Source organism: Gobius niger (assembly GCF_951799975.1).
Source record: "Gobius niger genome assembly, chromosome: 5".
NCBI lineage: Eukaryota > Metazoa > Chordata > Actinopteri > Gobiiformes > Gobiidae > Gobius > Gobius niger.
Genome location: NC_136856.1, coordinates 26902152 through 26924375, shown reverse-complemented (window position 1 = coordinate 26924375; position 22224 = coordinate 26902152). Strand labels below are relative to the sequence as shown.

The 22224-nt window shown below is 41.9% G+C and overlaps 1 protein-coding gene across 1 annotated transcript in view; it reads right to left on the bottom strand.

The window, feature by feature from the left end:
- Positions 1-21787, bottom strand: part of fstl5 (follistatin-like 5) — a 345847-nt gene extending 324060 nt beyond the window's left edge. The window contains exon 1 of the mRNA XM_079557268.1: positions 21216-21787. The gene's annotated coding sequence lies outside the window, so the exon portion shown is untranslated. The remainder of the gene's footprint in view (positions 1-21215) is intronic.
- Positions 21788-22224: the final 437 nt, after the last annotated feature.

Below are 22224 nucleotides of genomic sequence, written 5' to 3'. Positions count from 1 at the left end.
GTGGCTGGAGTGAAGCTATGACGAGGGCTTTGTACTCTGCAATGAAAGGATTAAGCTTAGCAAGAGATGGAGAAGCGAGGAAAGCATTTCCTGGCTACGTAGGACCTCAGGAGGAGCTTTTGGGGAGCTGCCACCACTATCCACCGGTGAAGATTCAAAGGTTACTCAAAGGGGTGCGAGTGGCTCAAACTCCAGGTATGTTTTTGAAAAGACATTTCGCCTCTTATTCAAGAAGCTTTGTCAGCATGAGTGATCAGGGTTAATACAGCAGTAGCAGCAGGTTTAAACGTAATACTTTTGAATTCCCAAACCATAAATAGTTTATGCCAGGGATGCAAAAACCCAAAAGACAAACGCCTTTTTCACCCAAAACTGCAGCAAAATGCATTTTACACCATCATGTTTGTTATGCGAATCATTTTGAATCCTATTTGATGCATTTTTAAGACCTTGATTTATGGCACAATTCATTTAATGACTAAGTATCTTAGGTTTAAGTTGGAGTTCTTGTTCCGCTCATCTTTGCTCTAAAACTTGATCACTTGATTTATTATTTTAGGAGTTTTCACCATCACCGACCTCCTCTCTGCGCGGAAAGAGTCGCCTCCATTCCTGTTGTTCTGGAATAAAACGTCCCGAGTGCAACTTCTTTTTTTCCCCGTTATGGCGCTTTCATTCATAAGAGGGTTCAATGACATCCGATAGTACGCACTGTCATTTCGTACGAAGTTGTAATTACTGCACAACCTGATACGACTGGACAAAAGACGAGACTATTCGACAGAGGAAATGCTTTCGCCTCCATGGTCAGTGTCATGCAGTATTTAGTGAAGCAGAGCTAACCGCTGCTGTCCCGGCAGCTGGCCTTCATACAATGGATTTCAATGGCGGGTCCAATGTCACTGGTGAAGGACACTGCTTTGTGCTTGAGTGGACTCTAATCCTGCGCTGGAGTGGCAGAACGGTGTGGGGTTACGTAAGGCTAAAAAGAATCTCCGTCCTATGGAAACATTAGTTCAGGGAGAGACGGATCTGCTTAAGAAAACAATATGTCCAGGCTAACCCGAACAGTTCTCTTCGTATAACAATTGAAAAAGCAACTTCTGGGACGTGCTTCGCTGCTAACTGTTCGTAGCTGTGTGTTCCGGATGCATCCAATGGCGCACAACATTTTTTACGCTGTTTGGAATCCTGTGATGTTTCGCCGAGCTCGCCGAGCAAAGCGGCGCGTGACAAAAGCCGTATTAGCATACCTTGGTTTTCCCACCAGGGGTTCATTCAGGTGTGTGATGAATAATGTGCATCCAAACTCTCCAAATTAGCGGAGGGTCGAGCCGCAAGTGCAAAGTGGCAGCTGTGGGGACGGGACGCTGGAGTTTGTTTGTGGCGACGGGGAATCAAAGGGAAAGGTTGAAAAGAGGATTTGAGAGGAAGTTTAGAGGAAGAAACTGGAAACGATGCGTCAGTTCAATCAGGAAAGTTTGTCACTGTCGGCCAATCACAGGCTACAGACTACACTACAGATAAACATTGTATCTGCAGCAGGAGGATCACAAGCCGTATCAGCGTATCCATTTTCTTCCTTACCCCCAATGTCCCACTCCTGCCGCCATTTTTGTACGGCCAAAACTACTTGAATTGGCGATGCAACAGGGAGCACCAACATTTTCAAGACACATCCTTAATATTCCAAACACATTTCTAACAAACATCCAAATTCTTCACAGGGATGAGTTTAAAACATGTTTCACAACTTTCAGAGAGCAATACTCCCATGGTTATGTGATAAACAACAAGCCTGCAAGTTTAATAAAAAGGCTTTTTTCTCACCAAAAACATATCCCTTTTTTTTAACTTTCACCATAATACTAACCCATTGTAAACCTAAAATATTAACTTCATAAAGCCAATTCAATTTGGCGTGTCGTCCAATGAGAATTTGTGTGGCTTATGGTTCAACTTTGTAAGAAAAGAATGAAGCCAAATCACAATGTAGGTGTAGGGTTCGTTAAAGGGGCTAGATACAAGTTGGTCATTTTATACTCACTACTGCCACCTCAGGTCATACGTGTAATTGCACCTTCTATATTAAACTCGTGCATGACGGAAAATTTGGACTGAAATAACACATTTTGGCCATACCCCTTTTGTGGTGTCATCTTGTGTGCTGAACCCTGTGACTGTGGAAGTCCTCGACAGCCATTGGTGGACTGTCTCTGAGCCTGGCTCCTGATTGGATAATGGTCCTACTGCTTCCCTGGCCTGCGATTGGTGCGCCGCCCCAGAGTCGGGCCAACCCTGGGCTCCCACCTGAGCGGCCACACCCTTAAAAGACCTGCCAATCTGCCATTCAGGGCTGCTGGGATTTGATGTGAACAGCATGCCACTTTGCTCTGTGTCACTTTGAATGTGTTGTAAAGACACTCGTAGTCTAGTCCTTAAGACTTAGTTAGAGACTGGTTTTGCTTTTTGTACTTCGTTTGATTATTAGTTTGAGCTTTGTTTTGGAACCCCTTTGAAACCTTTGTTCAATTTACCTTTGCACTCCTTTTTTACTATTTCACATCTTGGTTTTGTTACTTCCCCTTCACCTTAGCAGAGCTGGGTCGCAACAAGTGCAGGATTTTGTAGGCAGTTGTGGTGAACAGGTCTGAGCTCATTCTACACCTTAGGACATGGCTGGAACACGTAGGAGGAGGAAAATACATCATTTTAACATTTTTAAACTCTGTATAGTCCCTTTAAGACTCTTTTTACAAGTGAACTTCTTGCTCCACATATTGTATAAAAGAAAAACATTCAAATACTTTCTCTTGCCAGGTGCAGTACTAATCCTAACTCCAATTCGCAAATAAAAAAAATGTAATTCAAATTAAATCAAGTACAGTTTGGTTAGTGTTGAGGCTATTTTGACCAGCTTGAAATACATTCTCCATAGCCTGAATGTTCAGTGTTAAATGATACACAGGTTATGAAATCTTCCACCTTGCTACATTACCCTCACAAATGGTGTGAGCCTGTATTGATCTCACTGCTGTACACAAGCATGACCAGGGGCTCAGATTTATACAGCCAACTTTCATTTTCTTTCCCCAAGTTCGTGATCAATACAACGAGCGATTCATGCTTATAATCACGCTTTATGTAGACTGTCATGGCCAACTTTTAACTATAAAACTAGAAAATGGGCCTAAATAAATATAATAACATATAATAACATAAATAAAACATGCACCAGAACAAGTGAAAATGCCTTAAAGATTTATTTTATCATGGGAGTTGGCCAAGGTTGCCGACTATCACCTACCCAAAAGTATCTGAAAAAACATCCAAAACCCGCGGACATACCATTGGGCCTTGGAAGTTCCACTGTTTTTTACCGGTTTACAGAAGCAACACGGCCAAAACGGGCAGATACTGTAAGCTTAAATAGATCATAGAGTGTTTTTAGATATTTAGATGCTGCCAGACGACGCAGTTCCTGTTGCGTGCATGTTGTGTGCATGTGTGCATTTGACTCATTTCACTGTAATCACGGCTGAGTCACATTGAATCCACACACACATTCTATTCTATGGTATAAACATGAAATACTAAAGCTGAAGCGTCCAAATAACTGAATGGTCAGCGTGACTTTTATAATACACCATCTGCCATAAGGCGACCTTTAATCTATAACTGTATAATTGGACTTCAGCAAGTCAAGTCAAAAAGTCCACTTAGACGGGGCCGCAGTCTTTCAGCGTTTTAAAAGTTAGAGGTCGAAACTTGAGACTGCTGCCATAGATCCGTCAAATTGCTTTAGCTTGAAATCAAGACTTTGAAATTGAACAGGAACATCATTTTTTGAGGGGGTTTATTTGAGTTACATGAATATTAAAGGAATAGGCCACTGTTTTTACATACTGAGATATGTTCTTACCTTAGCTTTGACGAGTTCTTTAGGACCTGTCTGGTCTTCACCCGTGCCTTCAGTCACGTAAACACAGCGCAGACGGCGTTAGCATTTAGCCTCTCCCCCTCTCCTCTATAGCTCCAAAACAGGTCAAGATAGAAGCTACCAAGCTCTTCCACGTTTTCCCTATTTAAATATGGTTACGTGAAGTGTTACACTACAAAGTATAATTACACAAAATTAAACAATGTGGATTTTCTAAGCGGATAAAAGGGGGAACTATATTGTAAGGCGTAATTATACCAGGAGTAGTTTGGCATCCGCACAGTAAAGTGAAGATTACTGCGCAGAAAAGTGAAGATTACTGGTCCTAAAGAACTCGTCAAAGCTAAGGTAAGAACATATCTCAGTATGTAAAAACGGTGGCCTATTCCTTTAAGACCAAAAACAAAGCAAAAAGATGTATAGTACGGTAAGTTTTCTGATTCCGTTGGGAATTTGAACCATTCAACCCAGATCTTAGTTGTGAAAAGAGACAGACCTTCTTCGGTCAATTTTACCCAGACCTTTTGGCACTAAAAATGGTGTGTGAAACAGTTGCAGCCTCTTTTTATTAGTTGTGGTGCATGATTTTATTTACAAGGACATTTTTCAAAGCGTAAACATCAGTTCCATTACCATTTTATATTATTTAAATCAAAAAAAGTGTGCCTTTTATTGATCGCAGCTTAGATATTTGAGTTATCTGGCTGGCGTTATTAAAAAATCTGCTTTTTTGAAATGAACGGATCCAAAAGACTTGACTCCCAGAAAAGAGCCGTAAATCCTATCACTACTGTTATTGTGTAAATGATGGAGATAACACACACATGTCATGAAATCAACATGACTGGATAGAACCATCTAAAATATTGACAAACCTCATCTGTTAGGTTTGTATGACAGAATAGGCAGGGAGAGACTGGACACGCTTGGCAGACACGCTTCTGATGACTTGCGGATTACTGCTCTGAGCCAGTGACCCTTTGCTCTTTAAGTTGTGAGCTACTTCTCTCTAATAGTACCACCATCTGCCAGAGCGTTGAAACTGCGAACGGGCGAGATTGTCTGCTTTCCAACAGTGGCGCCCAGACCCTTGTTCTGGTCCAATGTACGAAATGGTGCTACTTCGCAAGTACAATTTAAACGGTCCACTTTGAGCTCAATCACAACGTGGCGCGCCCCTGGAACCTACAGCCACAAAACAAAGCCCTAGCCTGCCGCCTAAGATATATATATGTATATATAAGAGGAGATGATGTTTTGTTTTGTTCAGAGATGTACTGCACCAGATTATAGCTAAATAGCCAGTTTGCATCTGTAGTCCCTGGATACAAAATGAATGAACAACGCGCATTCTATAAGAAAAAGTAAAACAACAATACCACAGCGCTCTAAATGAATTCCCCCAGCATTAAGCCCCAGTTACAGTCACATTACAGACAGTTTCACAACTTCCTGTCGTCAACCTCGCACAACACTTACCCAATTACTGCATTTCACTTTGCATCAGTCCTGTCATAATCCCTACAACACATCACATTTTGTTTGGATTACTGCCCCTTAAAGGCCATGTACATATCAAAACATTTCAAGTAGGTAATATTTACAGAAACAGGCAAACATCCCAATGTCAGTGTTGACAGGTCGAATACTGAATTTCTTCTAAGAAATGTCTTATACAATTGACAAACATGAAATTGAATGTGAAAATAAAAGCGAGGACACTTTTGTATCTGCCCCAAACCATTACAGCCGCAAATGCAAACATATGCCAAATCATTAAGCAGATTTCAGCATGAGAATGTTGGTGTTGCCAATCTGTCCATCCAACAAGGACACATTCATGCTTTGGCAAAATGTGTGGTCTCCTCCCCAAGGAGTGTGCAAGCAGGCCCTAAGATAATGCTTTGAGATAGGAAATACATTTTTACATTCCAGGTTATATTTTGTTATGTCACTAGAGCAACTAAACTGCTGTGAAATTATGATCCCAGTTGACACGTACAATGCTATTACCGTTGTGGGTTATCAAAATAAAGAGTTTGGAAAAGGGCCCAGTGTATTTAAAACCCTTGTTTTGCTGCTGCTGCTCAAAGCAAAGCAAATAAGCTGGTGTTGTCTCTATGACAGTAAGAACACCTGTTTTTGGAGCAAAAACACTATGAATGCCAGTATCTTATTCTATATATTTGTCAAAATGTTACTCAGTATGGAATTAAATATTCAGCTAAGACATATTAAACAATTTTCCTTTTCCATACAAGGCCAAGAACATCAAAAACATGGCCTCTTTTGCATCTTGTATGTTTGATTTGCCATTTTCTATTACCGACCATTAAAACGTCTTTACCATCAAAGTTTAGTGCTGCTATCTTGGCTTCCCTTTTTGATCTGCTCAGTCTTTCATGTTGAATTTCCCCCTTTAAAAATCTAAAATCATTATCCTCAAAGGGAAATTTAAATGCCACAGATCGTGTCAGGATTCGGCGTGGATTATACAGCTGCAGTTTGATGCCACGAAATGTACAGTGTGATACATTTTTATTTTATCTGAGAAAGGGTTGTTTTATTTCTGTCTGATCTGGTGACTTTGAAGACAGGTATTATTGAAGAATGCAACGGAAACTTCATGGGCTACTTTAGTTTGTGTTGCAGCTGCACATGAAAAATCCCATAACAACAGGGACTTCTGCAGAATCAGCAGATGAAGCACTATAAAGAGATAAAAGACACAGGGTATTTGGCAAAGACTTCTGCTTTTGAATGACGTGTTACAAATATCCGTGATTCCATCGCCATTAGACTTGTGGGAGAAATTATTGTATGTGGAGCAGAGCTGGATCTTGTATTCCTGCTCTCGCCCGTAGTCTACTACACCGCTAGGCTTCCTCACGTGTCTTGCGCGATGCTTGCCTCCTGTTTTTTTTTCCTCCACTATGCGACAGAACAAATGTTGACTCGGTACTATCGCCCTGTTATGTCGACCAAAGGATAGTCCCCGTGTACACAATAGAAGAGAGAAAAGTGGTTTTATTTGTCTTAAAGGGGAATTGAGTCTTGCGGATCTGAGATTTTAGTACCATGGAGTTACTTTCAATAACTGTCCCTCGGTTCTGAGAGTGTGTATGGTTTAAAACTAATTGTCATCAGGCTAAATCTCAGCTGTATGATCAAAATAACCAGTCAGTAACCAGGTGCAGGTTTGAGTTAGTTGTAAATCACATTTAGCCCTGGCCATTAAGGCGAGACACTGCAGGTGAATAGGGAAACAAATAGATCAATTGGAAACTTTTGCTGAGCATTACTGATATAAATATGAGGGGAAAAAATGTACTATCACCTTACGGCTGTTCACTGTCCATTCGCCTGTAGCTACAGCATTGCAAGTGTGTGAAATGTCCATGTAAACAGGACTAGATTGAGGGTGACATGTTGTAAAGGCCCCTTGAAAAGAAAAAACAACAACACACTCACAAACAAACAAAAAAGTCTAGTCTTGGGATGCAGACATTATGGCTCCTCAGCGGTACAAGGCTTAGGACCCCATTGAGGCGAGGACCAATTCTGGGAAGGGCAAGAGGCTGGTGAGACTGGCAAATTTATTCAGCATTATTGATAGTTCCCATTCTGAAAGAAGAATACAGACTCAATATAATGAAATCAAACACAACCTCAGGTATGTTTATGATGATTTAACATGGTTATAAGCCAAAAAAAGTCAATTTGCCCAACATAATGAATGATTCACAACACAAAGACACAACATACACTCAAATTAGCGCTTGGTATCACATAAACCACGGGCTAAAAAAAACACAGCCTAACAATCGTTCTCACCCACAGCCACAAAGCATATAAATATAAGATTAACATAAGTTTACTCTTTACATGTTTCCAGTAGGGACAAATGCAGATGCAAACGATAGAAAACGGTCTTGTTTCACATCATCAAACAGCACAGAAACAGTCAAGAATGTCAGAAGCTACTGTTTGCGTTACATAGCAAGCGGAAAACACATCTCACTATGTGTAGGTTTGTTCAATAAAGATTCCACATTCTGAGAGATGGTACAACAAAGGGCCGGGGCTCACAGACAGAGATGGGAGTTGGCAGCAGCGAAAAGCATCGGAGCTCAGAGTGGGAAGGGATGAAAAGGAAAATGTTATTGTGGGAGTGTGGAGGGGCTGAGCCACCTTAACATGAAACGCGCTACCTTTAAAAACCTTCAAATGGAGAAATACTAGTTTGTTTTCCCCACAGAAGACGAGCGGTGGGAGGCACAGAGATTCTGATTGAATAGTTGCAAGAAGCCTGTGTACTTGAAATGACGGGATTACTAAAACCCATTTAACCATTGTAATCCCCTGTTTGAATAGAATAACAATGGAGGAGGAAAATATGAGGGATGTTCGCCGAGGCCGCATAATAGATTGGGATATGTGATGTTATTGGAGGAAATGCTTTTCAAAGCATTGCAAACAGAAAATACAACCAAAAAAATGTTTTCCGTTAAATAGACTTTTTATTTAATGAAATAAAAAAGTTGTGGAGGGTTTGCTGATAAAATAAAAAAATGAGATTGCATGTTACACTAAAGCAAAAGCAATAAAATCCAGGGGACAAGTTAAGAATAGCGTACGTACACCTGAACCTTTTTGATAAGAGTGCGATGGTAAATGTAATGAATATAATATCACTCATGACATTTTCTAGGTGGCATGATTTGATTTGAAAACATGCACTCAGTATTTACATGCACAACTTGAGCTTGGCAGATGCACACACTCGAGCTAAATGTGGAAGTCTTACATGTGGAATGTCTGTAAACCAGGTGTAGCTTACGCAAAATGGGTCAGCAGGGAACAGCAGTAGCTCCAGAAGTCGCTGGCATCAATGTTCCTCAACTGTGTAGCTCGCTGTGCCTTCACACACACCCTAACCTCCTTAGGGTTAGGGTTTGAAGGATTGAAGGCTTGATTTTGTACGATTGGGAACACTGACTGGACTTATGTAAGGACTGCAGAACTATTCTCAACTACTCCAGAATAGTGAAAAGTCTGTGGGAATGGTTTTGGCTGACTCAATGCTGGCCAGTGTTATGGTAAAGACTACTTCCTGTCCACATTTTAACATCAATTAAAAATTAAAGAAGACATAAAAAAACTGACTAAGACGCCAAGTGTGTTTAATAAAAATCAGATCAAACGGTGGTGCTATTGTGCTATTTGTTAGCATTAAATCAGTGTAAGCCTTTAGCTTAAAGGATAATTTTGTCCTGCAAGATGTCACATTGCAAGACATGGGGAATGTAAAACTGTGAGCCTGCACTCGTCTCCACTCATCTTCACTGTGCGATAGTCCAAAGAGAGAATCGTCGTTACCACCAAAGTTTAGCACAGCGACTTTCAGGCTCCAGACGGTGTGTGTTTAGCTGAGGCAAGCGCCGCATGCTAGCGGTGTTTATTTACAGAAAAACGTGCGAGGAAAGTAATGCACAGGACCTGTTCACGCCTGGCCTGTTTTGCTTGTGACTCACGGTGCCCTGATGTTGTATCTATTGACGAGACACTTGAGACAGAGATCCTAGTTGCAGCGAGAGGAGGCTCACTGTGTGACTAGCATTCCAAAATATCAGACACTGCAGCTCCTCTTTGGTCGTACGACGGTTCTATTTTAAATCTTTGCCCCTGTCTCACTTTGCAGCCTAGATTTTGTATTTCGAATTAAAGCTGTACTAAGTAACTCGTTTACCTTAGTAAATCCTTTCCGTAGTCCCTCTGGGGGTAACACAAGTGTTAATGGGACGATTGGGGGGTATTTCATCTCCCCCGGTGTCTCTGGCCAGAAAATTACACTTGCAACTTCGCTGCCTACGGGTCGGTGGCCCCAATACACACTAAAGGATGCACAAAGAAGAAGCTAACAGGCTAACTGGCAAAGCCACTCGGTGCCTGCTGCCCAAAGCGTGGGGTGAAGCATTTTGGAACTGCACAATGCTAACAGCTAGATGTTTTGTAGTGAAGGAGACCAAGCGCTGAATAAAAAGCGACCATTTGGCATTGCTCCCTTTTATTCATTTGTTTATGTTTTATGATTCTTACATCAGGCATTGGCCTCAAAGAAAGAACTGTATGGTCTTCTACCACAAAACACACATACTGTAGATCCAACTGTATATTCCAGCAAGTTTGCATTGTTATATATAAACATGCCTTCTTCACGGCAGCGATGGCGCTGGTAATGGGCAGGTGAGAATGTGTTGAGAATTGTCAAAAAAAAAAAAAAAAAAGAGGGGCATAGCCATCAGTATACACGCCTGCCTGGGAAATCTTACACAAACATAATGGATTTCCAAGATCGCTATCTCTAAAGACACGCACACAGGCGGCAACAACTAGGCGGGCAGCCAAGGGGATGCATTAGCTCCATACAGGCGGCATATAGGTTTTTCATGTTTCCATCGCGTATGTGTGGTCTCAGAAGGAAAACAACTGGGTGCTTTGAGATTTGGGGGGGAAAAGGCTGGAGCAAGGCCAGTACATTAGCGATGAAGTAAAAACAGCTTTTTTTTTTCCTCCACGTCTTGGCTTGGCATTTAAACACCTGCTCCGAGGAGGTAAACAGCGCTAAATGTTAAAGAAAAAAAGGGGGAAAAGTTACACTCTAAATCCCCCAACACGTGGTAGCTCGTTTAGAGAATACCTACGGACTGGTGTTGTCAACTCGGCGCGCAAACCAAAAATGCTCAAGCTGCTCGCGCATGAATCAAATCCTAAGCGCACTTCTGTGTCAAGTTTGTTTGGGTGTTCTAGATCGAGAGGGAAACCTGTTTGTTTGGCACTTTTCACAGGCATGGCCCCAAAGCGCTTCGCAGGGGATCATTTATTCATCCGCACTCCACGCCCTGTGTTATGAAGCTGTGCGGCGATCACTCTCTCGCACAACATGTTCAAAGATAAGCAACACGGAGTCAAAGGCCACAACTGGTCAGAGCTGGATTTTGATCGTCCGTGGTGCTCTAACCACTGAGCTACTGTCGTTTTTCCCAACTACAATTTCTTCCAATCTCAGTTTTTGATGACATTTTATCAGAATTTAAAAAAATAAAACACACTACGACTTCAGCTAAAGTGGTTCATGAGAATAGACCAGACATTTTCATTGAACCTCCGCTTAAGCACGAAATGTTCAAATTAACCATCTCGCACAACTGATTCCTTTTTTACTCCTTCAAACTCCATACAGTAAAGTGATAGTCCGGAAGTCAATGTAATACACATTTCATAAAATGTGCAAAATCAACCCCCTGGCAGAATAGTAAGAAATAATATATACATATCATTTTTTGTAAAGTCCCTCGTTTCTGTTTCTCAGCAGTCAGAGTCTAGTATCCTCCCGCGTTGACCAATGAGACAAGATTTTTGAACCAGCCTGTTAGGTCCAATAAGGAGCGAGGGGGAGGAGCTTGATTGTTTACTGATATGCCCTGAGGAAGACCATCTCTAGGTCGAAACATGTCGGCATGTCCATTCAAAAAAGGACTTTTAACTAAGTCAGAGTGCCTCAGATCACTTTTTTTTCCCTCTGCTCATCAAGTTTTATACCTGATCTCTGAAGAGCACCTGCGCCTACTTTTTTGGACCTACTGATGCACTCACTTTTTTTCTGTTTTCCTTGATTGTTTACTTTTGAAAATTCTTTTCCTGCTCTCCTCATTTTGCAAACCTATGGTGCGTTCCGGGCAACTGGTAAAATTCCCACCTCCTACTTAGAACGCGTCTCGAACTGGTAATTACAACTGGTAATTACAATTACAAACCTCAAGACAGCTACGAGTTCGTATACGAGATGAAGACAGTAATGGCGGCCCCCGGTGCCCAGTGGACGCCCGCAGCTAATGTTACAACGATAACAAAACAATTAGTGAAGTGAACGTTACTTTTGGTTGCATGATTTTATTTATATCTGGTTTGGAGAAACTTTCATATTATGTTCGCATCGTATGAGCTAACTGTTGTAGCATTAGCCCTTTTGTTACATACGAGTTTAATCTGCTGAGACTGCTGCCCCCGCGACCCGGCCCCGGATAAAGCGGAAGAAAATGGATGGATGGATGGATGGAGTTTGATCACCTGAAGCGCTCTAAGGTCGTACGGCGTAATTTTCAAGTGGGAACAATACCAATTGCCAGTTGCCTGGAACTCACCAAAAGAAGGGCTTTCTGGTTAAAGAGGGGAGGAATTTGATTGATCACTTTAAAGTTAGCGCCAGATTGTCTGCTCGGGAGGGTCGTTTTGTTGTGATGTTGGATCGATGTATAAATTGGTTTGTCTGAACCCTAATTTGTGTCATGAAATCTCAATTTTTCACAGCAGACTGTCTAACTGAAGCCATGCTTTAACTACTGTCGGCTTGGCTGTAGTCCTGGTTTTTCCCGTTGTGAACCAATTTGCAACCCGCATTCATGAAAAGCATTACATAAACTATACTCTGCGTACGTGATTCACTGACCTCAAGCTTATATGTATTGCCTGACCAAAAATAAAAAAGTCACACACAGGCTGGACCGCCTTCAGCTTGGATTACAACATGCATTCGCTGTGGCCTTGTTTTGATAAGCTTCTGCAATGTCAAAAGATCCAGTGTAGCATTCATTGTTTTTCACTGAGATCTTGTATCGGTGACGGGAGAGCGTGACCACAGCGCAAAAGCCTCCTCCAGCACATCCCAAAGATTCTCAACGAGGTCAAGATCTGGACTGTGAAAATGATCCATCGATGGAATAACCTGGTCATTCAAGTGGCCAGCTGATCTCATTCTTGGGGCTGATAGTGTTGCTGAACCTAGACTTGACCAGCTCCGGATCATAACAGTTAGTTTAACCCAGGTGGCCACTTGTTTTTTTTATTCAGGGAGTGTGTTTCACCTTAATAAGCTACTTCCACAACTGTTCGCGACCCTCAAATATGTGTCAACCTGTTCCTCCGTTCCCACTTCTGACCTAATTAAGCATCGCTCACAACAGGTAGCAGAGAGAACGAGAGGGAAGGGAGCTTCAGAGCCACTGGTAATGGGCCCACATAGCTTTTTCATTACAACGAGTGTCTCCCGGCGCCACGGGGAAGCAGCGCCGCGTTTGAATCAATATTGTTTTAAGTTGAGGCACAAAATCACCTGGAAAGTGATCAAAGCGGCTGGGAGCGGAGAGTAGGGGCCGCCGCGAGTGAACGCTTCGAGGATAAGGGAGAGCGGAAGAGCGGAGTGGCAGCGAGATTGGAACCGAAGTGACAATAATGCCGCATGAGGAGAAGGGAATGGCGCTGTTAAGGTTTGACGCTGTGTTCTCCGAGTAAAACGGTTTGGTATATAATGAAATATGCTGATGTGGAAGCTGTTGTCTCGGAAGCAAGGTCTTAGCAGTTCTCTTTCAAAGCCATCCGCCATTGATATAATGTTTCGAAGATGTTGTGTGCTGTATGATGTAGTTAGCGTTAATATCCAAATCGCAAGAAGCCACACACAAAAGAAGTTTTAGCCTTGATTTTTGTAATTTAGCTGCCTTCTTTTAGCCCAGATTTAGCATATTTTCAAGTCTTGTTCACATCATTGGATTAACAAAAAAAGGTCCAATGTCTGTTTAACGCTAGATTGCTCAGAATCAATTCTCATCCAAAGAAAATAGGATCCACAATTCAATGTTTTGTAACTCTTTACCCAGTAGAGTAGCATAGAAACCCAGGAAGCAGCAAACTACAGAAATGTGGCGTGTTTCCTCCGGTTGCTGTGGTTTACACCCAAATCATGCCCAATAAGACCTCACTCACGACCTAGAGATGGGTCCCATATAGACTTGGTCACGGGCTATTTTTTTTCTTATCAAAAGACGGATTGCACAAGTAGTGGTTTTGTTGTCCACATAAACTAAAAAGGGGGATCCGAGGTCTGTCCCCCGGATTTTTTAAGAAATTGACAATATTATTTTGTATTTTTGAGTATTTTACAACTGTTGCAGCCAGTCTTGTGCGCAAATCAGAGTATGGACATTTATCTCGGGCCAGGAGGGACGGACACTGCTATAGGCGAAGCACTGAGGTCACCCACTGCTCTTGCCTTAAAGGAATAGTTCACAGTTTTTCCATACTGAGATATGGGGCCCGATCTTGTGCATCAAAACGGAGACGATAACGTGACATTTTGCGCTCAGTCGGAGCGCACTTTGTGATCTTGCCACTCCAGACTTAGCGCATTTACGTGGGTGGAGACGCACACATTTTCCTCCAACCAGATCGACTCCGCATCCAGGAGAGTGGTTGTGTGGGAGTGGGGGGTGAACATGTGCTTTTGTTTTGCTTCGCGTTCACGCCAAGCGCGGGCCGATCCGCGCCACAGCGGACGCTGTAGCTCTTTTTCTCTCGAGACGTGAACATCGTTTAGCTCACGATGGGGTAAATAAAGTTTTTAGTTTGACCTGTGAGAGCCTATGTAGAGAGCGCAATGTAAACGAGGAAGTGAATGTCAGCCGTGTTTCCATCAGTGCAGTCGAGGCGAATGGCACAAATAGCGCCGCCACTCTGAAAATAATTCGCCAAGAGCCTGCGCCGCCCCGTGCGCCGCCACAAGATCTGGCCCATGTTCTTACCTGAGCTTAGACGAGTTGATACGTACCTGCCCGTGGAAGAGCTTGGTCGCTTCTAACTTCACCCCGTTTGGAGCTATAGGAAGATACTGGGAGAGGCCAAATACCAACAACATCTTTTTGCGTGACTGAGGGCACGCACAAAGACCAGACAGGTATGCACCAACTCGTCTAAGATCAGGTAAGAACATAAATCAGTATGTAAAAATAAAAATGGTGAACTATTCCTTTAACCCTATTGAAGAATGGGTGAAATGCAGAAGACAAATGTCTTTTCAATAGAGTCTACTTCAATCTCACACCTTTTGGTAAGTGCGCTATATTCAAATATATTAAAGCAGTACTAAGTAACTCTTGCCCCTAGAGGCCTTAAGCGTAACTGCAAGTGTCGTAGCAAGTTACGATTTTTTTAACTTATTAATCGTCTTGGAGAGTAAATACTACGCTGACAGGAAAGGCGAAGGGAGAGAGGGTTACTGTACATACAATTATACAATGGAAATATTTTTTTTCATTCAAACTTGGCTGTAAATACTGTTTAAAGTGACGCTAGCCCGTAGTTAGCTTTGCCCGTTAGCATGTTAGCTTCTTCTTCGTGATTCTATTAGTGTGTATTGGTTGCTCCGGTCCGGTGGCAGTCAAGTTGCAAACATGGTTTTCTGTCCAGAGACACCAGGAGGAGATGAAAGAACCTCCAATCATCCCATAAACACTTGTATTACCCCCACAGGGACTACGGAAAGGATTTATTAAGGTAAATAAGTTACTTAGTACTGCTTTAAATGATAAGATGATTTAAATGATTTAGTCATGTTATCTTCTGGAACACGTGATTTCAAATTATGCAGTCAAAAGTCCTCACAATTAGCATCTGTTGTCATGAAAGTGGCAACAAGTGCTAAAAAAAGACCCTCATTAGAGCGCTATAGGATATCGCTCCACCACTCCCCCCACTCTACCTCATTCAATCCTTCCTTGTATTGAAACACGCATTCAGTTAGCAGATGTAGCTTTTTCGGGAAAACAAAGACGCACTTATTCCTGTGCCGTGCCAGAGAGAGTCGATCGTATCTCGTTGGAATCTGGGCTTTTTGTGCAGATAAAGTAACTGTGTAGAAACCAGCCCGCAGATGGCTGTGAGATGAATACTCGGAGCAAAAGCGCTCACTCAGTGGCGCTAAGAATTTCGATTACGCTCACAATTAGCAGAAAGCTGTTGTGCTGTGGTTTGTCCTCCAAAGACTGTTTAAGAGAACGCAAAAATGCTGAGGGATATACAAAGCAGGAGAGGGTACTGATGGGAGTTTGTCACGGATAGGAGCAGAGGTTTAATTGAACACCATGAGCTTTTGAAACCAACGACTTTAGCGAAGAAACGTGTTCCACTTTTTAATGATTCATAGCACTTATTGCCACTTTTAAGCATGCTGCCAGCTACAATAAAATATAGCTGTTCTCTGGAATAAAAAAGTCCCAGAGGTTTGTGCACTGCTTAAAGAGGGGGTAATGCGTTTTTTGCAGGTATTTCATAGTAATGTCAAACACATCTTTATCACTCTCTGCTCCATTGCATTAATATAAAGGTAATGTGGCGGATGTTTCGATTGTTTAGCTCAATGAGGAGAACGCCTAACTCATGAGCAGTAGATTGTGGCACCGGACCTGATGGGATGGTTGTTTGACTGGGCAAACACACATGGAAAATCATAAATCGGTGCGTATGCTAATTAGGTATGGGTACCGTTAAAATTTTTTTCCGATACCAGTACTTAAACCATACTTGTTTTTCAATACCGGTACTTGAACGACACTTTTTTTTCCGAAAGAACTAGATATTTCATGAAAGATCTGCAAATGTACAATATCAGGTTCATCATCAATGTCAAGAAATTTGTGAAAAATGGGGAACAATTTGGGAAAATTGGGAGGAATTATTGGCAAAAATAAGGAAAAGAAATGTAAAATGGTAGCCTGGCTAACACCAGACTAAAATCACAAGTGATATTTAGTCTGGGGACCACCAATTCATTTTCTCGTAGGAGAGGTGTGGTTTACGATCGTCCATACTCGTTTATTGGGCGATACGAAAAAAAAAAAAAAAGTTTATCATGCGTCTGCACGTAGCCATGGCCAATCGTATCATCGTATGAGATGACGTATGACGTACCCGCTGTAAACTTTTGAGCTAAATTATTTAGAACAAGGTCTAAAGCTTGATCGAAAAATACCATCGTGTCTGCTGCTGTCATGTTGGATCCGTAAATAAACTTTTTTTTTTTTTATCCGTAAATAAACTACAAGCTTCCATATATCGAATAGCGCGTCATCGTCTTGCCGTCCCTCCTCGCTCTGTGATTGGTTCCCAAATCCACCGGAAAATTTGGGCCATGGTCCCCAGGCTGTTGTGCAGTTCGAAATAATTCAAGCGCACACAGCAGCATGGTGTTAGCCAGGTTAGTAAAATGGAGCAAAAATAGTGGAATAAATTGGGGCGAGAATAGGGAAGATATTAATAAAATTAAAAAATGGGGGGAAAAATGGGGAAACAAGAAAAATTGGTGCAAAAATGTTTTTCAAAAAATTTGTCAAAAAATTGGGGGAAATGGGGTAAACGTTCATATTGGAAGTACCGGTAGTACCTAGACTTTTTTTTCCCGATACCATACTGCTATCATTTAACGGTAGCCAGCCCTGATGCTGTGAGTTGACGTTGAACTCTTAAAACAGTTGTTTAAGCGGGGCCCAATGAGAAAAGGCCACCAGTCTCTTTAAACCTGGACGGTTTAAACAACAAGTGGCAACAGGATCCTTATTAAATTCTCAACTTGAAATAATCACCAGTTACTAACTTACTTAGCGCGCACACACGCTACAGACAAAAGACACAAAAGTAAAAAAGTCTGATGTGTGGCCAAAATTTGAAAACAAAGTCAACCGGCATAGCACCAGGAAACAAGAACACATATGCGCTTTGTTTTGATATCACTTCATCCATAAATACCAAGCTGTGAAATTGAATACGACTTGTCTTAATCTGGTTTTAGGTTATCTCCATCTGCTTCACCCACCACATTTGTTTTTATTGGTCCCGATCCTGAATATGACAACAATGAGCGTCCGTTTCTGGCACCGCAGCCTGTACTGTACTGGCAAATGAAATGAGTCAGCCACAAAGCAGAGGATGCAGAACAAAAGCCTAATCCCTCCGGCTATAGCTAACGGTGTCACTCAAGGATTAGCGGGCCAAGGAAGGAAGGAATAACATGCAAGTACTATGCAAATAAATGAAATGCTTTAAGCGACACGGAATTCATTTTCATACATATTCTCCATCAAAAGTTTATTCATTTTAAGTGGATGTATCGAGCATAACTGCCGCTGAAAAACATTCTTTTGTATACCTCAGCATTGATTTAAAACCTAATGTAGCGCCTATGTGAAGAAAAAAGAGGATGGAGTAAGACTATGCTGGACAGAATTAGACTGCTCTCTGCAGGCTGAAGTGGGAATGACGTGTAATAAAAAATGGAAAACAAGCTTTCACTTTCTGCTAATGGCGTGCGAGGAAATGAATGGCGCCACACAGAACACACTTTGAGTGCCGAACGGAGCTATTGATGGATTATGGGGTTCAAACTTGTAAAGGACAGTTTCAAGTTCAAGTAAGGTCAAAGCAGAGCAAGAAACAACCAAAAATAATTACTCAAAACTATATCACTATATATATATATAACAGCACAAGCTTGTTTTTGTGTAGTTTGTTTAAGTGCCCCTCTAAAAGTGGACATAACCTGCATATGGGGCCTAAAAATAGATTTGAAAACGTTCTTTTTCATTTTATAAAATTATTAAAATATTTGAAATTCTCACTGAATTAGTACAAGTAACAATGTAATAGAGGCAAAGGCTTGGAATGGGGCTCCTCCTGCTGGCCGCTGTAGGAACAACTTATTCAAAAACGACCTTTTGGTTTCGATTTTTGGCGTAGTTTACAGCTTCAGCACGGTGATGCGCAACACACTGTGAGACCAAAATGGCTCAGAACCAATATAATGTTGAATCGTGGGCTTTAATTATGTGGAGATCAGTTCTGGATTTGGCGGTGGAGCGTCTTGAGTGCGGGCCGTTTGTGTCGTATGTCTTTGGATGTACTGTACTGTTTTTATTGGGCCTGTACTGGCACTTCTTCTGCACATGAAGTTCCTAACAGATAAACAAAGTGAATTTGCTGACGCCATAGAAGAAGAAACAGCTAAATTAAACAGCATTAACCAGAGGATAACTCAAAACTATTCAAATGTAGTGCATTACTCCCCCAGATCTGTCACTGACAAGGGAACGACATAACACGGTGTAAAGCCCTCCCCCAAAAAAGTCGATTTTGCGTGATATGTCCTCTATAAACAACCGTTTATTATTCCTCATTTACTCATTTACACATTTGACTGTTCACAATTTCACAGATTGAAATGACAGGGAGTCCTTTTGTTTTTACCGTGGCTAACATCTGGCGCGTAAACTGTGGGGCTCATTCTGCTTTCTGATTTTACAAATAACTTACAGATTGTGAATCAGTGACAGCACAAACCACATTTACATCATTGTGCATAAATCAATATTACAACTGTTTTCACTGAAAGCAATGATTGGTCTGAACATGTTTGCGTGGTCACACAATCATCTTTATTTTTCCACTGTAGCTTCCTGCGTGAATGTTACTTCAAGTGCATGGATTTCAGTGCAGACTTTGAGCTATGCCTTAAGCCAAGTAAATTGAACCATAAGACAAATGTGCCAGTGTATCAATGCGTACTTAAAATGGAAAGCAATATTGCGTTTGAGAAAACCAACTCAGCACTATATAGGATACGCACACAGTTAATCTCATTTTATATGAAAAACCCAGGGGCTTAGCAATGAGGGAGGCACTCCATATAGACACTGTAGCGCAGTATGTTTGGTGTGCAGCATTCTTTATACCAGGAAACACCAGCAATGGCGTCGGGATTAAGGCGTATTTCCAGGAACAATAATATAACAATGCTATTACGACATTACACTAAACCATTTCTAAATAGTAGATTACAATACATTTGATTTTCAATTTTTCATCAAAAGAAGACTTCACATTTGAAGTTACCGTATGTTTTTCTGTCAGGCTGGGTCAGCAAAAAGTGCCTAAATCTCAGTCAGATGGAAGCCTCAGCGATTTTAGATAGGTTCTGGATTTTTGCAATGCAGAGTAATATTGTTATAAACGATATATCGTGATCGTATCGATATCGAGATATGAACATTCAAGATATTAATATTGAAGAAGCAAGATATAAACAACATACATTTTCATCAATAAAACTGCACTCTTTTGTATTATGTTTTTGGTTTTTTGAAAAATGCTTGGTTTTCAACGAACCTGTAGTTGTAGGTGCATCGTATCGATATCGAGATCTGGCATAAATATCGAGATTGTGTCCATATCATATTCAGCCCTACTTTGAACCAGTTTAATTTGTTGAAGACATGAAACAAACATTAAGAAATGCCAGAACTTGGATTGAGAGGACTTGGATAAAAAAAAAATACTAACGAACGAAAGATAGAACAATGGGATTAAACCAGCCAAGTGCATTTATTATTAGAACTAAAACAATAACTCCTCCCACGGATGCCAATAAAACAAGAAAAGAAGATTAAAACCCTCACCAATGACAATAGCACGTGCCAATTTCGTCAATTAAACACGGCAAGACAATCTTTAAGATGTGTACAAAGTCAGAAAATTACTCTTTATTACCTTTTTTACCGTACTTTACCTAAACAATTGCAGTGTATTTGTGTGTGACTGTAAAGCCCTGTTTCAGAAAGTCAACATATTAGTCAGAGATTTGGTCAACGTCCTGTCAAATTTTGAAACTTAACTCTCCCCAGGCTTTGAAAAACAGACCTCTTGACCAGCTCTGACCGTGCGGTTTCCATTTACAACCTTGTCATGCCACCTTCTTTTTCATAATGGCAAAGCAACACCTCCACATCCGATAATGTCCTTTTTTCTGCTCACAATAGCGCTGGAAATGTCATTCTCCGCACTGTTGATTATGCGTAGCAGACAATAGTCTATTCCGTGGGCTTTGCATAGCCTGCAGCAAATATTTCATCCCTTTCCTTACCTCACATTTGTATGTACACTCGCAGGATACATCCCCAAATTATTGTCATCGCGAGGACCATATGGCCAGGAGCCCCATAACACTTCCATCTGACTGTGATTTACACATAACAAGTTCAAAATGAGCAAAACGTTGAGGTCAAATGTACTTCCACATTTACTTCTTTAGCCTTGTTTTGGTCCTGATTTGGCGTTTATTATGAACCCTTGTTTTTGTAAAATATCATAAAAATATCGTAAGACATAATCGAATATCGCGCGTTTTCCCTCGTGTTTTGCAGCCCTCACACAAACGATACGAGTTCTGTTCAGCCTGTAGAAAATACTTTCCCCCCTTCTATACCACACACGCTGGAGCCAAGAGTCACGATGTTTCCAGCAGACAGGATAGCGCGTACACTTTCATCAGACTCTTTTTGCTTTCCCCCCACCGAGCATCCACGCGCTCTAAAAATGCAGACTTGGCGAGCCTTACCTCTGTGTCCAGACCGTCCAGAAGGTTAATCCACTCGAGATTAGCGCTCACAGCGCCGGGGCTACACTTCGCCACAAACTCTTAATCTGTGGCAGCGTGTCCAAAAAAAAAAAGAGAAAAAAAACACAGCTCCAATCCGCAATAGCGAAGCGTAATTTCCGATATCGGCGAGTAGAGAAGTTTGCAGCGTTTGGGGTAAATCCTGCCTGTGCTGTAGGAGCGGATGAAGAGCCACGAAGAGAAAATCTAAAAGAATATTTGCAACGGGTCGTTTTCGGAGTTTCAGCACCGATGCGTAAAGAGCAGCTCCACCACGGCTTTAACCCGCGTACGAGCAGGAGATCTCACCTCGGCCGCTCTCCGGGCTCGTGTGCGCCACTGAGGCAAGGAGCCACCAGCCCCTACCTCACCTCAGCGGCTCGGGGATTTACATACGAGCACGCGGGAGGCACGCACGGAGCGAGGGGGGAGGACCAATCACGAGCGAGATGGGAGCGCAGCAAGAGTAAATCCAGGACGGAACGGCAGACGGGAGAGGGACAGGGATAGTGATAGTAGAGGCGCTAGCGGTCCACGCGGTAACTGTCGTTCCCTGGCTTGGATATAATGTTGTTGTTGATTTTTTTAGGGGATGGCAACACAGAGAGAGTGAGAGAGAGAGAGAGAGAGAGAGAGAGAGAGAGAGAGAGAGAGAGAGAGAGAGAGAGAGAGAGAGAGAGAGAGAGAGAGAGAGAGAGGGATGTGCACGCGTAAAAAGCTGGGAGATGGATAGAAGCGGTTTACGTTTTTTTTTTTTTTTGTAGAATTGCCATGACCTATGGGAAACATTCCTGTAGAGGCGCAATTTTAACAGGTGCAAGTACCTACTTGCCTGGCTAACGCCAGACTGCTGTGTGCGCTGGAATCATTTCGAACTGCACACCAGCCTGGGGACCATGGCCGAAATTTTCGCATGATTTGGGAACCAATCACAGAACGAGGAGGGACAGCAAGATGATGATATACCAGA